This window comes from Eubalaena glacialis, chromosome 8, assembly GCF_028564815.1.
Source record: "Eubalaena glacialis isolate mEubGla1 chromosome 8, mEubGla1.1.hap2.+ XY, whole genome shotgun sequence".
Lineage (NCBI taxonomy): Eukaryota > Metazoa > Chordata > Mammalia > Artiodactyla > Balaenidae > Eubalaena > Eubalaena glacialis.
Window position 1 is genome coordinate 66,968,015 of NC_083723.1, and position 15,798 is coordinate 66,983,812.

Genomic DNA, 15,798 nt, shown 5'->3' on the forward strand with positions numbered 1-15,798 from the left:
TCAGTTGTATAATAGGCAGAGTTAGTACAGAATGTTCCTTTAACATGGGTTAAATATTGAGAAATACTTTCTGTGGTAGAAAAAAAACAAAAACAAAAAAGAAAACAAAAACAAAACCCTAATCTTTGTCAATTTATGGAAAGCCAGTCCTAGAATACATGTTTCAGACAAAATCCGTTTGTTTGATCAAGTGCAGTTTAACTGCATGCTGTGAAGAGATATTTTTCGAGGTTATTTACTGTAGGTTTTGAGAGAAATCCCTCAGTATCAATGTAAGCAATGGTTTGGCCACAGGGATAAAAGGGAATAGTATTACATTTTCTGCAGACGGGAATTAAAGTTGGAAATTAATGACATCCTGGGTATTAAGATTTGGAAAAGTACACGAGTTAAAAACATCCTGACTACCAGATTCACATACAAGAAGCCTGGGAGTCGCTACTCTGTTCTAACAGATAAAAGCTGAACAGGCTGAAAAATAAACAACTTTTCTTGGATGTGTAAGAGAAGGGAGGACAGAGGACAAATTTCCGCCTCCAAGATTGGAGAGAGAAGTAAATATAGAGGGTCACGACTTACCTGATCAGAGAGTCAGAGTAAAAACCGCAGTGGGAACCAGGACTGGAGAAGGAAAACCGGAACTATAATTGACGAATTGCTGAAGGTTCAGTGTAGGCAACTCAGAGTTAAAAACTCTGGGGCGGGGCTTCCCTGGTGGCGCAGTGGTTGAGACTCTGCCTGCCAATGCAGGGGACACGGGTTCGAGCCCTGGTCTGGGAAGATCCCACATGCCACGGAGCAACTAGGTCCGTGAGCCACAATTACTGAGCCTGCGCGTCTGGAGCCTGTGCTCCGCAACGGGAGAGGCCGCGATAGTGAGAGGACGGCGCACCGCGATGAAGAGTGGCCCCCACTTGCCACAACTAGAGAAAGCCCTAGCACAGAAACGAAGACCCAGCACAGCCATAAATAAATAAATAAAAAATTAAAAAAAAAAATGTGCTGAAGATTAAAATTTATAAAAAAAAAAAACAAAAAAACTCCAGGGGCGCCCAGTCTTGAGAGGGCGGGCAGGGGATGGCGGGCTCAACAGTATTGTGAGAATTACCTTTAGGAGCTCAGCCAGGTTCTCACAGCAAATATTGGAGAAAAATCCCCTGGTGCTTCCAGTAGGGGGAGGGGAAAAGGAACCATTTTGAACAGGGTTTCCCTTCAGGTGAAACTAATTAACCACAGCCTAATTTACTGGGATATTTTCAGAGCCTAACTGACCTGGCAGAAGGGAAATACACAACTCCAGCCCACTCTAGCCATCCCGTCCTATCTAAGTGGGGAGAAAACCACTGGGAAACTCTTGAGAAGTTCACAGTCCAGAGGCACACGTTCACTAAAGGCTGAGACCTAGTCATAGGACTATAGAAAAACTGCCCTGTCCCTGTACCTCACCATTACATTACTAAAAGCATATTTCCAGGGTTTCCTTTTACCCAGTATATCATGTCTGGTTAGAAGAAAATTACAAGGCATACCAAATGGACCCTGGAGCACGGGTGATGGGCTCATGCGGGGTCCAGGAGAAAGATAGAGAAGATCTGAAATAGAGCTATAGCCATGGAAATGGACAGATGGGACAGCTGCCGGCAGCATGCAATATATTTTGGTCTGTATAATGAATGCATCTTTTACTGAGTTAGCTCAAAAGAAGAGGCTTAAGATCATCATAGATGGAGCATTGTCTTTACAATATGCCAAGCCATCATTTGTAATTACTTTTATTTTCATGATGAAGGGGAGAATCAAAACACGGCTCTTTCTCAGGAAGAGCATAATTTTGCATAGTTGATATATATAATCTCAAACCAGACATTTAGAGTGTTCCTGTTTCCCTCAATAATCTTATGTTATTTACATTGAGTTCCTCTCTTTACATAAGGCTGTAAGCCTTGAAAATTGTTGTTTAAAATTTGGTGAGTGAGCAAGAACTTTCGGAGCTCATTAATCTCTATGCCCACAATCTCAGTAGCGCTGCCCTCAGAAATGTGCTGAATCCTGGTGCACCTTCTGTTCAGCTCAGTGGAGCTCGCAGCTGGGCCAGTGTTATGCAAACTGCTCAGTTGCATGGATTCAGTGGTAGGCAGAAGTCTAAGGTGATCTCCAACCCTTGGGTGTGGGAGGGACCTGTATGTATGGTAGGTTATTACTCTTATGATTGGGTTACGTTACATGGCACAGTTGGATTTTAAAAAGGGAGATTATTCTGGACCTGACCCAATCAGATCAGGAATGAATGAAAAAGGAATGAGGCTCTTCCTGGAGAGAAGGATTCAAAGTTTGGGAAATTTGAAGCATGAGAAGGATTGAACCTGAGAAAGATTCTCCATTGTTGGCTTTGAACATTAGTGGACCACATGGCAAGGAATACGAGCAGCCTCTAGTTGCTGAGACCATCTCTCAGCAAGGAAACAGGGACTTCAGTGCTACAGCCTCAGGGAACTGAACTCTGCCACAACAACATGAGCTTGGAAGAAAGCTTGAGATCCATTGGAGGTGCAGCTGGCTAAGACCTTGATTTCAGCCTTGTGAGAACCTGAGCTGAGCCCCCCTCCACGATGTGCCTGGACTTCTACAAAGCTGTGAGCTAATAAATGGGAGTTGTTTTAAGCCACTAAATTCGTGGTGGTTCATTATATAGCAGTAAGACCTAAAGCAGATTCTCAACTTGAAATTGGTCTGTGTTTAAGAAACGCTAATAAATCATGTCCTCACCACTACAACCAAATAATTATTTCAGAAAACAAGAGGAAGAATGCCCTCTCTTTACTGCCTCACTGCCACTGAGGGGTGATGGGACTTCTCTGGATATCAGCTTCCTCAGCTAGGTAAGATGCTATCTGGTTTCTCTAATTCAAACATTCTATAATTTTCTTCTGACCACTGCTCCCTATAACTGATAAAATGAAAGTTATTGCTAGAAGAGTGATTCCATTCATTGCTCACAGTATTGTAAGGAAAGGAGGACGTGCGATGGCTGGAAATAATGCTGTGGTGCTTGGTGAAGATATGGTTTTATTTTTCTATCCCTACTTCTGGGCTTACTCACCTGTGCTGCACTCCTGAGGCAGACATGGAAACCTATAGGTTCAGATTCTGAACAAACATTAAAACCCTTACAGAAAGCTTGGCCCTTATTAAGGGATTTATTAACGTAAGTCTTGAAAGTTAATGTGTCATGTTTTAGGACTATCATCTTAAGCAGAATTATCCTTACATTATTTTATTTAAAACAAAACAAACAAGGACAAATTGCACAAAACAAGAAAACAAAAACAGGTCAGTTTTGATCCATTCAGGATATATTTATTGTCTCTGCTTCCTGGAAGACCAAATATACAATTTATTTTCGGTGTAAGGAAGACTCTTTTGCCACTACTCTGGACGTAAAACTGTGTGAGAGGCTCCTCACACCAACTCAGGGCCGAGAAAGAATAATAATGATCCTTGTAGTGACCTGAAAGGCAGGCTTCCTGACTGTCAACTAACTAGTTTTGTGCTTCAACTTAATGGATATTAATGACTCATTGCACTTAGTGATTCCAGTTTTCCCATAAGTGAATAAAATTTCCTGAATGAAATTCTAAATTCTAATTAAATTCTAAATTTCCTGAATTGTAATATCTTTATACCCACCTAACTGTGATTTGGGGCTCCTATTAACAGAACAATCTTTTTTTAAAAATTAATTAATTTTATTTTATTTAGTTTTTTGGCTGCGTTGGGTCTTCGTTGCTGTGCGCAAGCTTTCTCTAGTTGCGGCGAGCGTGGGTCACTCTTCGTTGCGGTGCGCAGGCTTCTCATTGTGGTGGCTTCTCTTGCTGTGGAGCACAGGCTCTAGGCTGCAGTTCCCACTTTAGTACCAGTTTCACATGATTTTTCTTAATTTCTTGCAGCATCTTTCATTAATTAAAAACCATATTTAAAAATATTTTCCCTTTAAAAATATTTTAAGATGGTTGGAGGCTAGATGATTTGGGGCTCTCTGTTACTCCACATTCCTGGAAATTGAACAAAGCTCTTATTTCTTTTCCTTAATGGCTCAGTGTTTGTCTTAATTCATTTCACTGAGGAGCTTCTGGGTTCATTTTTAATTTTTCTTGGTTAGGAAGCTCAGTTGGAATATTTTAGTTGTACATAGACTATCTTCACTTCCCTCAGTTTCAGTAGGTTTCAGGGAGGGGAGGAGCATACCATACATGCAAACTGCCCTTCTTTACCAGAACTTATGTCTCCATTTCTGATTGGTCTTCTTAAAACCTAAAATTTCCTATTCAGCCTCTCTGTCAAATAGATAGTGATCAGTAAATGCACATGAAATAAAATAGGGAAGATGTTCAGTCATTTTAAAATTGCAGTGAATCTCGTGTTAAAGAACATTTTATAATTTGTTGGTTATAGGAGTCTAACATGAAACAGCAATCCGTCATTCACCGGCATTCAATATACTGATGATTAAAAGGCAAAACTGAGTTCAGGGACTCCTCATCTGTCTCTCTAATGCCAGTGCACATCACAAAGCCTGATGCCCAGCAGACATTCAATAAATGTGTGGTCAAAGAACGGGGTTTGAATGAATGAACTAACGAATGACAGAAAGCAGTGTTAGCAACTACAATAAAATATCAGACATGAGGTGGATCACAACAAATTTGTTATTAATAATAGCTAAAATTCTAAGGTCGTGAAATTTAAAAAGGAGTAAAGTTAAGGTAAAATATAGCATCATTTTGATTTACTTGTATTCCCTTATATTTTCTCGAGCATGAGTTTTTATTTTTTTTTAATTTCTTATTTAACTATAGTTGATTTACAGTATTGTGTTAGTTTTAGGTGTACAGCTTCAGATTCTTTTCCATTATAGGTTATTACAAGATATTGAATATAGTTCCATGTGCTATACAGTAAATCTTTGTTGTCTGTTTTATATATTATAGTGTGTATCTATTAATCCCATACTCCTAATTTACCCCTCCCCCTCCCCTTTCCCCTTTGGTAACCATAAGTTTCTTTCCTAGGTCTGTATGTTTCTGTTTTGTAAATAAGTTGATTTATATATTTTTTTAGACTCCACATATAAATAATATCATAGAATTGTCTTTCTCTGCCTGACTTACTTCACTTACTATGATAATCTCTAGGTCCGTCCATGTTGCTGCAAATGGCAATATTTCATTCTTCTTTATGTCTGAGTAATAGTGTATTGTATGTATATATACCACATCTTCTTTATTCATTCATCTGTATATGGACATTTAGGTTGCTTCCATGTCTTGGCTATTATAAATAGTGCTGCTAAGAACAGTGCGGTTGTGTGGTCAGGCCACTCAAGGTGGCTGTTCTCTTGCTCTCTGTACATCCCCAGCCCGACCAGTGCCTGCTTCACCTACACCCTACTCACATGACTGACCTTCCTATGAACTTGCCCCAGGCCCCAGCTGGTGATTGTTCTCATCAAAGGGGTGGTGAGGGGCGTGCCCCTCTACTGGTTTCGCTGGTAACAAGTGAACCCACCTGACATCAATTCCCCTGTAATCAGTAATCTGCCCTTTACCCTGGGAGAGACTGCCATCATATCCTGCCTGCTGTCTGCTGCACATGATGGAGTGTTGCTCCAGGACCTTGCTTCAGACGTGTAAGCTCCCCCATCCATTAAACCATTGATGTCTCTGTTGCTGACTCTGGGCTCTTTCTTTGATCTTGAAGTTGGGGAAGCACAGGCCTTGTAGGCCTTTGGGGTGCAGCCCAATAGGGGTGCCTATATCTTTTTTGAATTAGAGTTTTTGTTTCTGGATATATGCCTAGGAATGGGATTGCTGGATCATATGGTAGCTCTATTTTTAATTTTTTAAGGAACCTCCATACCGTTCTCCATAGGGGCTGCACCAATTTACATTCCCACCAACAGTGTGGAAGGGTTCCCTTTTCTTCACACCCTTTCCAGCATTTATTATTTGTAGATTTTTGGTGATGGCCATTCTGGCTGGTGTGATGTGATACCTCATTGTAGTTTTGATGAGCATGAGTCTTTTGAGGGTAGCATTATTGAGAATTGTTCATAATCTTCAGAATGTTCTATCTGTTTTGCAGTCTTCCATCTGGGATTGTATCACACTTTTGTGAATATCATGCATCGTGGTCCCATGTGCAGTCTTTTTTGAGAGCCACTGAAATATATGATTTCAGTTGACCTAATGAATTATAATATGAATCACACAGGAAACTAGTTACAGTTTTTAAAAAAATGAGTGGTAATTATTTATCATATATTACATAAATGATTTGCTATTTGAAAGAGCATTTTCCTTATGTTTCACTAGTTTCTAAAATATTTGGACAAACACTTATCTAGAAATTTTCCTACATTAGTTTCTTCTCTTGAAATCAAGATAATTATGTCCACAAGCTTGTAAGAATTTCTTATAAAGTTTTGGGAGAGTGAAAGGACATGACATTCTCTCATACATCATTTCTATAATTTTGAGGAAAACCTACACAATGTAAGGTGGAAAGTGAAAAGAAAAAAGAGATAGACACATTTTAAAATAAACAAGGACTTTTTAATATTATTTATGCTATTGTTGGTTAATAGAACTTTCTGACAGTCTTTTTAAAAAATTAATTAATTAATTATTTAATTAATTTATTTTTGGCTGTGCTGGGTCTTTGTTGCTGCTCGCGGGCTTTCTCTAGTTGCGGTGAGCAGGGGCTACTCTTCGTGGTGGTGCATGGGCTTCTCATTGCGGTGGCTTCTCTTGTTGCGGAGCACAGGCTCCAGGCAGTAGTTGTGGCTCGTGGGCTCTAGAGCGCAGGCTCAGTAGTTGTGGCACACGGGCTTTGTTGCTCTGCGACATGTGGGATCTTCCTGGCCCAGGGCTTGAACCCGTGTCCCCTGCATTGGCAGGCGGATTCTTAACTACTGTGCCACCAGGGAAGCCCCCTGAAAGTCTTAAAAAAAAAACTACCAGTATTTGAAGGGATCCCCAAGGTTGTTTCATTTTTTGGGTCAACTGTAGAGAGGACAGAGTATCTTCATTTATTACTGAATAATGGAAGAAGTAAATAGTTAACGTAGAAAGATGGTATGCATAAAATATAGTCTATCCTGGATGTTAAGGGAAAGACATTGGCATATCTTCACTAATGTATGACACTGAAGACACACCATTAATAATAAATCATGATGATGATACAAGGGAAAGTATACTAACCCTCTAAGAGCATAGATAAGATCCCGTCCAGAGCCATCTTACACTTTTTAAAAATAGGGTGTTCCTTTGTTTCTTCCATGGCATATGTTCCCGTTGGGTGTTACATTAGAGATGCTCATCCACTCTTTGAAGTTTTTGCAAGGCTGTCTTCTATAGTTCAGAAGCACCTTCTTGTTTTTCATTAATAAAAAAAAATTCTAGTCCTCTTGATGTACTTGTTTGCTATGAAATAACTCTTTAAAATGATAATCTAACACTTTGTTACTCTGATCTTTTTCAAGCCCTTATTGAATTTCTGGCAACTCAGAAGTTCCAATATATGCTTAGTTTTTCAGTTCTGAAACCGAGTCCTTGTAAAGCTAAGATCCTCTGCCAAGTTTATGATTAACCTCTCTATCCAAAACTTTATTCCCTTTCTTGTCCTATACATGATCCCCCTCAAGATTGAAGAGTATCAAAGAAAAGGGGGGATTGAAACTGAGCAGAATCCTGCAGGGCCCTCCTGGGTACAAAAGCCTCCTAGATATTCCTAGAGTTCCAAAGGGCAGATTCAAACAGTTACTAATTAGGGAAGTGTGGAAATGCCAAAACAAAGGAAAAGCAGTATAGAAACAATAATGCAGTGATAAAGCAGAGTCCTAGTTCCTCCTCAAGGAATATACATAGTAATCTGATATATCTTTGAGTTCATTTATAGGAACTAAGGCCCCCCATCCAGGTGGAAAATGGTAACTTCAGGCTGAGCACAAGCACATAGACCCCAGACTGGTTGGAATCAAAAGGCTGATGACTGGGACTGGTGGAACACCACCTATTACCTCACCACCAACCAATTAGAAGAAAGTCATGCATCCTGCAGCCCTCTCCCCAAAATTTGCGGTTAAAAACACTTCCCTGAAGACCATTGGAGAGTTTGGGTCTTTTGAGCTGAGCTTCTGTACTCCTTGTTTGGCCTTTGCAATAAACCTTTCTCTGCTCCAAACTCGACATTTCAGATTGTTTGGCCTCACTGTACATCGGGCACATGAACTTGGGTTCAACAACAGTTCCATTGAGATTTTAGAAAATATCCCCTTACAAATCCTTGCAAACAGTTGGTAGGAAAATTTGCAAAATAGTGCAGCTACTATACAAAAAATTATGGAGATTCCTCAAAAAAATTAAAAAGAGAGCTACCATGTGATTCAGCAACCCAACTTCTGGGTATTTATCCAAAAGAATTGAAATCAGGATCTTGAAGAGATTAGCACTCCTATGTTCATTGCAGAACTATTCACGATAGCTAAGGATGTGGAAACAACTTAAATGTCCACAGATAGATGAATGGATAAAGAAAATGTGGTATGTACACACAATGGAATACTATTAAGCCTTCCAAAAACAGGAAATTCTGCAGTATGTGACAACATGGATGAACCTTGAGGACATTATGCTAAGTGAAATAAGCCAGTCAAGAAAGACAAATACTGCATGATTTTACTTCTATGAGGTATCTAAAGCAGTCAAATCATAGAAGCAAAGAGTGGAATAGTGGTTGCCAGGGGTTGGAGGGAGGGAGAAATGGGGAGTTACTAATCAATGGGCATAAAGTTTCACTTAAGCAAGATACATAAGCTCTAGAGATCTGCTGTATATCATCATTCTCATAATTAACAATAATGTACACTTAAAAAATTTTTAAGAGGGTAGATCTCTTGTTGTGTTCTTATGTTAATAAAATAAAAATTAAAACATCAAATTATTAAAATAAAAATCAATGTTCCATTGCTGAAAAAAATATGCCATTACATTACAGTGGGTAGTTGAAGATTTATTTAAATAAAATGGTAATGTAACCATCTAAGTCAGTCTCCTTATCACTTTACATGCTTTGTCGTCATGCACAGCAAATATTCTGGGGAGGTGATTTTGGTATCTCTTTAAGATATTTAATAATAATGTTGCTGAACTGACCTACTTGAATATTTAAGTGGAGAAAATATCAGGACTCCCAAATATCAAAGCTGCTCTTAAAGAATAAAAATGTAACCACTGTGGATGTTTATAAAGAGCTGATACAGATTCTGGAAGCAATTTCCAAAGTTCTAAGGGTATAGTGAATAATGTCAACATCGTGTAACTAAGTCCATAAACCTCAAGGTGACTCCTTTGGAAAGGAAAGAATTCATCTGATGGATGGACCATAGTTCAAAAAATGTTCCCTAGTTTCTGAGACTATATTTGCCTTTATGTTCATTGATGATTTCTCAAGTGGTTGTGACAGGACAGTGTGGAAAGGGAGGCTTGGGACCACGCTGAGGCACTTATTGCTCAGCTGGAAAAAAACTGAATTAGAGTGATCAAAATAAGATTCATAAGCATGACCTTGGTTCTTGAAACTTGCCTTCTTTATCTTCCCAGAACCAGATCCTTCCATCATTAAAACCTAGATTAAATACCACCTCCTCTTTTATTCGTTCATTTATTCATTCATTTCTTTTTCCCCCCATTCAGCAAGTATGAGCACCTGCTATGAGCCAGCACTATTCTAGATATAAGGGTTTACCAGAAAGCCAGAGGGAAATGGTCTCTGCCATCACAGGCTAATCACACTTTATTTGTATCTCTCTTATGGCAATCACTACAGTTTAGTTATTTGGGCATATCTCATCCTCCCATAAGATAGTGAGTGCTTTGATGTCAGTATCACTGTCTAATTTACTTATCACAATGTTTTACAGCTAAAAGACAATTGACAAGTGGTGAATGAATGGACAGTGAATGAATAAATAGGTGAGTGAATGAACCAATTTTTCTGACCTATTATGCCTGAGTAATGCAACATAATTTTTACTTTTCTGAATTGGTACAAAAGAAACCCAACCTCCATCATTATGGGTTGGAGTCACATAAAATAGGCATCAAGGAAGCCATTACAATGGAATTTTAAAAAATCCAAATGTATTTCTGTGGAATTATAGAATACATTTTCATAGCCTAACATAACTGAATCAGGATTTTTAAAAGGCTACAGATGCAGAATGATGTATTTATGTAATAGACTTATTACCTATTTAGAAGAGGCCATTAATGTGTATTAAGAAAGAATACCACTATATGAAATAGCTGTAGAGGAAGTTTTTTAACTTCCTTAAATATTTCTTTATGCAAAATAATGACTCAATAAAGTAAAGATTAGAAATTAACTCCATACTTTGGTTTATTTTAGAAAATAGTTTTCTTACATGTATGTAGACTAGCTTTGAGGAAGAAGATTACACTGGAAAATATTTTAAAGAATCGAGATTAATACAAAGTTTAGGGAATTGACGGAATGTAATATCTGCTGAAAATGTCCTCTGTTGAGGTACATTCCCTCCTATTTGAGGAGTTGTCAATTTGGGGTTTATTTCTCTCTCTCTTTAGCTTTTAATTTCTTCCCATAATTTTTGCCCCAACAACTGTCTTCCCACCAACAGTGTACAAGGGTTCCCTATTCTCTGCATCCTAGTCAACACTTGTTATCTCTTGTCTTTTTGACGACAGCCATTCTAACAGGTGTGAGGTGATATCTCATTGTGGTTTTGATTTGCATTTCACTGATGATTAGTGATGTTGAGCATCTTTTCATGTACCTGATGGCCATCTGTATGCTTTGTTTGGAAAAATGTCTATTCAGGTCCTCTGCCCATTTTTAAATTGTATTATTTGGTTTTTGTTTGTTTGTTTTTGTTTTGTATTTTATTTTTTTTGCTATTGAGTTGTATGAGTTCTTTATGTATTTTGGATATCAACCCTTTATCAGATACATAATTTGCAAATGTTTTCTCCCATTTCACAGGTTGCCTTTTCATTTTGTTGATAAGTTTGGTGTAGTTCCAGTTGTTGATTTTTGCTTTTGCTGCTTGTGCTTTTGGTGTCATATACAAAAATCATTGCCAAGACCAATGTCAAGGAGATTTTTCCCTATGTTTTCTTCTAGGAGTTTTATGGTTCGAGGTCTTACATTTAAGTCTTTAATCCATTACAAGTTATTTTTTGTGAGAGGTGTAAGACAGGTGTCCAATTTCATTTTTTTGCTGTGAGTATCCAGTTTTCCCAGCACTATTTATTGAAGAGACTATCCTTTCCCCATTGAGTATCCTTGGCTTCCTTGTCAAATATTAGTTGATTATGTGTGTGGATTTCTTTCTGGGCTCTCGATTCTGTTCCATTGGTCTACGTATCTGTTTTTGTGCCGACTTTATATTGTTTTGAATACTACAGTTTTGTAATATAGTTGGAAATCAGGAAGTATGATGCCTCCAGCTTTGTTCTTCTTTCTCCAGATTGCTTTGGCTATTTGGGGTGTTTTGTGGTTCCATACACATTTTTGGATTGTTTTCCTATTTCTGTGAAAAGTGCCCTTGGATTTTCGATAGGGATTACCTTGAATGTGTAGATCCCTTTGGGTAGTATGGCTATTTTAACAATATTAATTATTCCAATCCATGAGCACAGACTCTTTTCCCATTTATTTGTGTCTTCTTCAATTTTTATTTGTGTCTTCTTCAATTTTTTTCATCAGTGCCTTATAGTTTTCAGTGTACAGATCTTTTGCTTACTTGGTTAAATTTATTCCTAAGTATTTAATTGTTTTTGATGCTATTGTAAATGGGATTGTTTTCTTTATTTCTTTTTCAGCAGAATAGTTGTTACTATATAGAAATACAAGATTATTTTTGTACGTTGATTTTGTATTCTGCAACTTTACTGAATTTATTAGTTCTAACAGTTTTGTGGTGAAGTCTTTAGGGTTAGGTTGGTCTTATTAAACGCAGTCCCCGAATCCTGTCCCATGACTAATGCAGCTAAGTTCCCTATAACTTCCGAGAATCAGAACTGTGAACAATTCTCAGAATTGTTTTGACAGTAGTTCTACAAATGGTGGAACTTTGACTGACCTTCATCAATCTAACATGTGAATTCTTTAGGCTGTCTGCTCTCCTGCAGAACAGCCATCTTGAGCAATTCACCTGTTGTGATGGTTTTAATAAAGGCTTAAGCTAACAGCTTTTAGTTGGTTTTTCTTCTTTCACAAATTCATAATTTGGCTGAATATTATTTTCCTTAAGAACTTTTAGATTTTGTTTTTGGATCTCATGGCACCCAGTGTTGCTGATGAGAAGTCCGTTCTGCAGTGGTCAATTCCCTATTCTGGGGTTAGCACCTTCCTTTGCAGCCTCCGCATTTTCCTGCCAGGACCACGGCTTACAGCTGTGGCTTCCCCATGCTTTCTTTTTCCAGAAACTGTATAATTTCTGGTCCACCAAAAGTCTTTTCTCTGTTTTTCACAAATCCCAATGTAATTATTAATTTCTTTTAAAAATTATTAATTTCTTTTATTAATTTCTTTTAATTCTCTTAAAAATCTTTTAAAAAATTTCTTTTAAATGTACCTTTTAAAAAATTCTTATAATGATTTGGTGTTAAAAGGGGAGATTTCAGCATGTGCTCAAGTGAAATAAGATTAATTTTGTGTGTTCCTTTGGTTGGATCCACACGAAACTATATCCTTCGGGAGTAGAATTGGTGTTCAGATAAGGACTTTTATTTTTACTCTCTACATTTCTCTATTTGAATTTCTGCTTATGAGTTTCCTTCTGATTCAAAATAATGCGGTACTTGATGTATTGAGCATCTTCCTTTTCCAGCTCCCAATGTGCTCACCAGCTTTCTCCACCAGCTCTGGTGCCCTGTCTGTGCAGCTTTCCAGCACCCAGGGCTCTGAGCCCTTTGTTTTCCAGGTGGGTTTACCCAATGGAGGCAACAAGAGCAGATCAGACAGGGGGAGGAGATTGAGGTTGGGGCATTTATTCACTGACCTCCCCACTCTCTCCCCCATACTGATTATCCTGTGTTGGTTCGTCCTCCTATGAAGACAACAGTTGCCAGGCGGCCCTTGGCACATAGAGACCCTCACTTCCTCATCTTGATCCTTCAGGCCTAGGGATCACAGTGGCTCCAAGGATGTTAGCCTGGAGACCACATTCCATCACTGGCTTCTCTACATCCTGCCCACAACTTTGTGATTAGTCCCTTTATTAAATCTTCCTCTAATGACTCAGCCTGAGTGTCATTTATTTTTGCCCTGGATCCTGACCAAAACAAAAACCAAAATCAAAAAACAAACCCCAAACCAAAGCAATAAAGTATTGTGGTAACTTAACTATACAGATTGATCTTTTTGCTGTTTTGTAACAGAGTAAAAGTATTTTAGAAAGAATATAGGTGAAGAAAACTCATTTTAGTTGAAGGAAGTATGCCACAGAGGGGAAGTAACAATAAATATTTCATGAGTACAAACTTCAAGCTGAAGTCACTCTCTTTCCTGCTCAGCGGTTGCTAGGTTTCTGGGCCTGGAGGGAGAGCAGACCGGAGTATGGCCTGGCAGACAATGGTCTTCACCCAGCACTGTTCAATCCTGCTGCAGAGATTTACAGAATATCAGAGAGGGATGGGGCTGTGGGGACTGTCTAGTGCAGCAATGCACAGCACAAAGCGCCACTCTATTTGTGAGATGGCCCCAGATTTAATTTGTGTGGTAACTATTTAGAAACTACCCATGCTGCTACTACTTCTTCAGTGTGTCTATAAAAACCATTTTAGTGGCTATCATACAGTGCTTATTTTCTCTTTGGGGATTTTGGAGAGTAGCTAACAATGGCATCAGGTAACATTCACAGAATGCTTGCTGTGTGTCGGAGATGGTGCTCAAAGCTTGACATGCATCATGTCCCACGACCCTCACCTAAGCTCCGTGTGGCTACTGTCTACTGTGAAGAGTGGTGTATGATAGTAGTGGAGAGCATCATCAGTCCAGTTTTACTGATGATGAAAACAAGGCAGAAAGAAGTTAAGGGACTTGCCCATCATCACACAGCCGTTAAGTGATGGAGCAGTTTGACTCTGAACCCCGCACTCTTATCCATTACATGGTTCCTTCCTGTTAAAACATCTATGCAGAAAAATATATGTACCTACAATGCAGAAATACTGCTTTGTGCCTAACAACATACCATATATGTTATTTCATGTCACTAAACACACCATAATGCCATTTTAAGTGATGTCATAGTATTCAGTTGTGTCACTATGCCAGTTTGCTTCATCAATCTCATTGTTATTTCTGCCTAATAATTCCTTTCTAATCCTGACTCCTCTCATATTATAATCTCCGACCCCAACATTTCCTTGAGCTCCATATCCTCAATTGTAAAATGATGATAATAATAATACTTCCTTCATTGAGTGATTAAATATATATTATGAAGCTATTATTATGATGATGATTCTATGTTACAATTATTGTTATTATTAAATAGAACATCAAACATTACTGTTGGGGAATGGGGCTCTAGATGACTCTGATTTTCTCCATTTTGCTTATAATAATATAATTTGTAGCATTTAAATGTATTGTGTAATAAGGAAAGTTAGTTCATTGGAGTTTTTTGAACAAATTATTCATTTAAATATATAAAGATTAAAATATGCTTTAGCGCTCCTGTCCCACAAGTGGTTTTAACGTTGATCAACAACAGTCACCAGTCCAGAATAAACTCACAGAGTTTTATTTCACTGAGCAATGCTTGTCCTGAGTTGTTTTACCACTTGTCAATATTTCACACTCTCTTATGCAATCAGAAAATGATTCCAAGGACACTTAGCAATGCTTCCCCTTAAATAAATACACAAGAGCTTCCCTCTGATTGCCCTGTATTTCTGATACACGTGCTTCTGCTGGAGTGTTAAGGGCACTAGCAATTCACAGGCAGTCCTTAGATATGCAAGAAAGCGGCTCTTATCTTTGTTATGGGGGTGATGCCATATTATCAGCTCCCTATCTTTCTGTAGCATCCTCCAGTGACTTTTGTGAGAGTTTGGTTTGGTGTATTGATTCTAGTGAGACTCAAACACTGCTGCATTTATTCCTGGGCTTTAAACAGGGCTGAAATGGTAGTGTGCTGATGTTTTACAAAACAAGGAAATAACCAGTGAAATGCATCTTTAAAATAGATTATCCTATTTGTAAAAGGGAATCATAAGCACATATAAACAGAACTGAGCCTTTACTGTTTTGGGGACCAGAATGTAATTGTTTTCTCCATGAATGATCCTGTGCCGAAAGTGTGTGTGTGAGAGAAACTGGGATTACATTTTGGTCATTTTCCTTAAGAAAGAGAGATTTAGTAGTTTTCTGTTTCAGTATTTAGCAGCCAAAAACAGCTTGGAACATATTTCATCTACTAAAAGAAAGGTTGCTGATTTGACATAAATGTTAATGAAAGAATAAGACCCAATTCTCAAGATATTTTTTCTTTTATTTAAAATGTAAACTATCACAACACATTGTACAATAAAATAAAGACCTTAGAGTCACATTAATACTTTTAAAACATCTCTATATAGTCATAAAACATGAAACATGCTGCAGTGATACAAACACAGTTTGGTACCAAGTCTCAGTACACTTTCACCATGAAAACAAATGGAGAAGCACAGCCTGTCTGTGAGT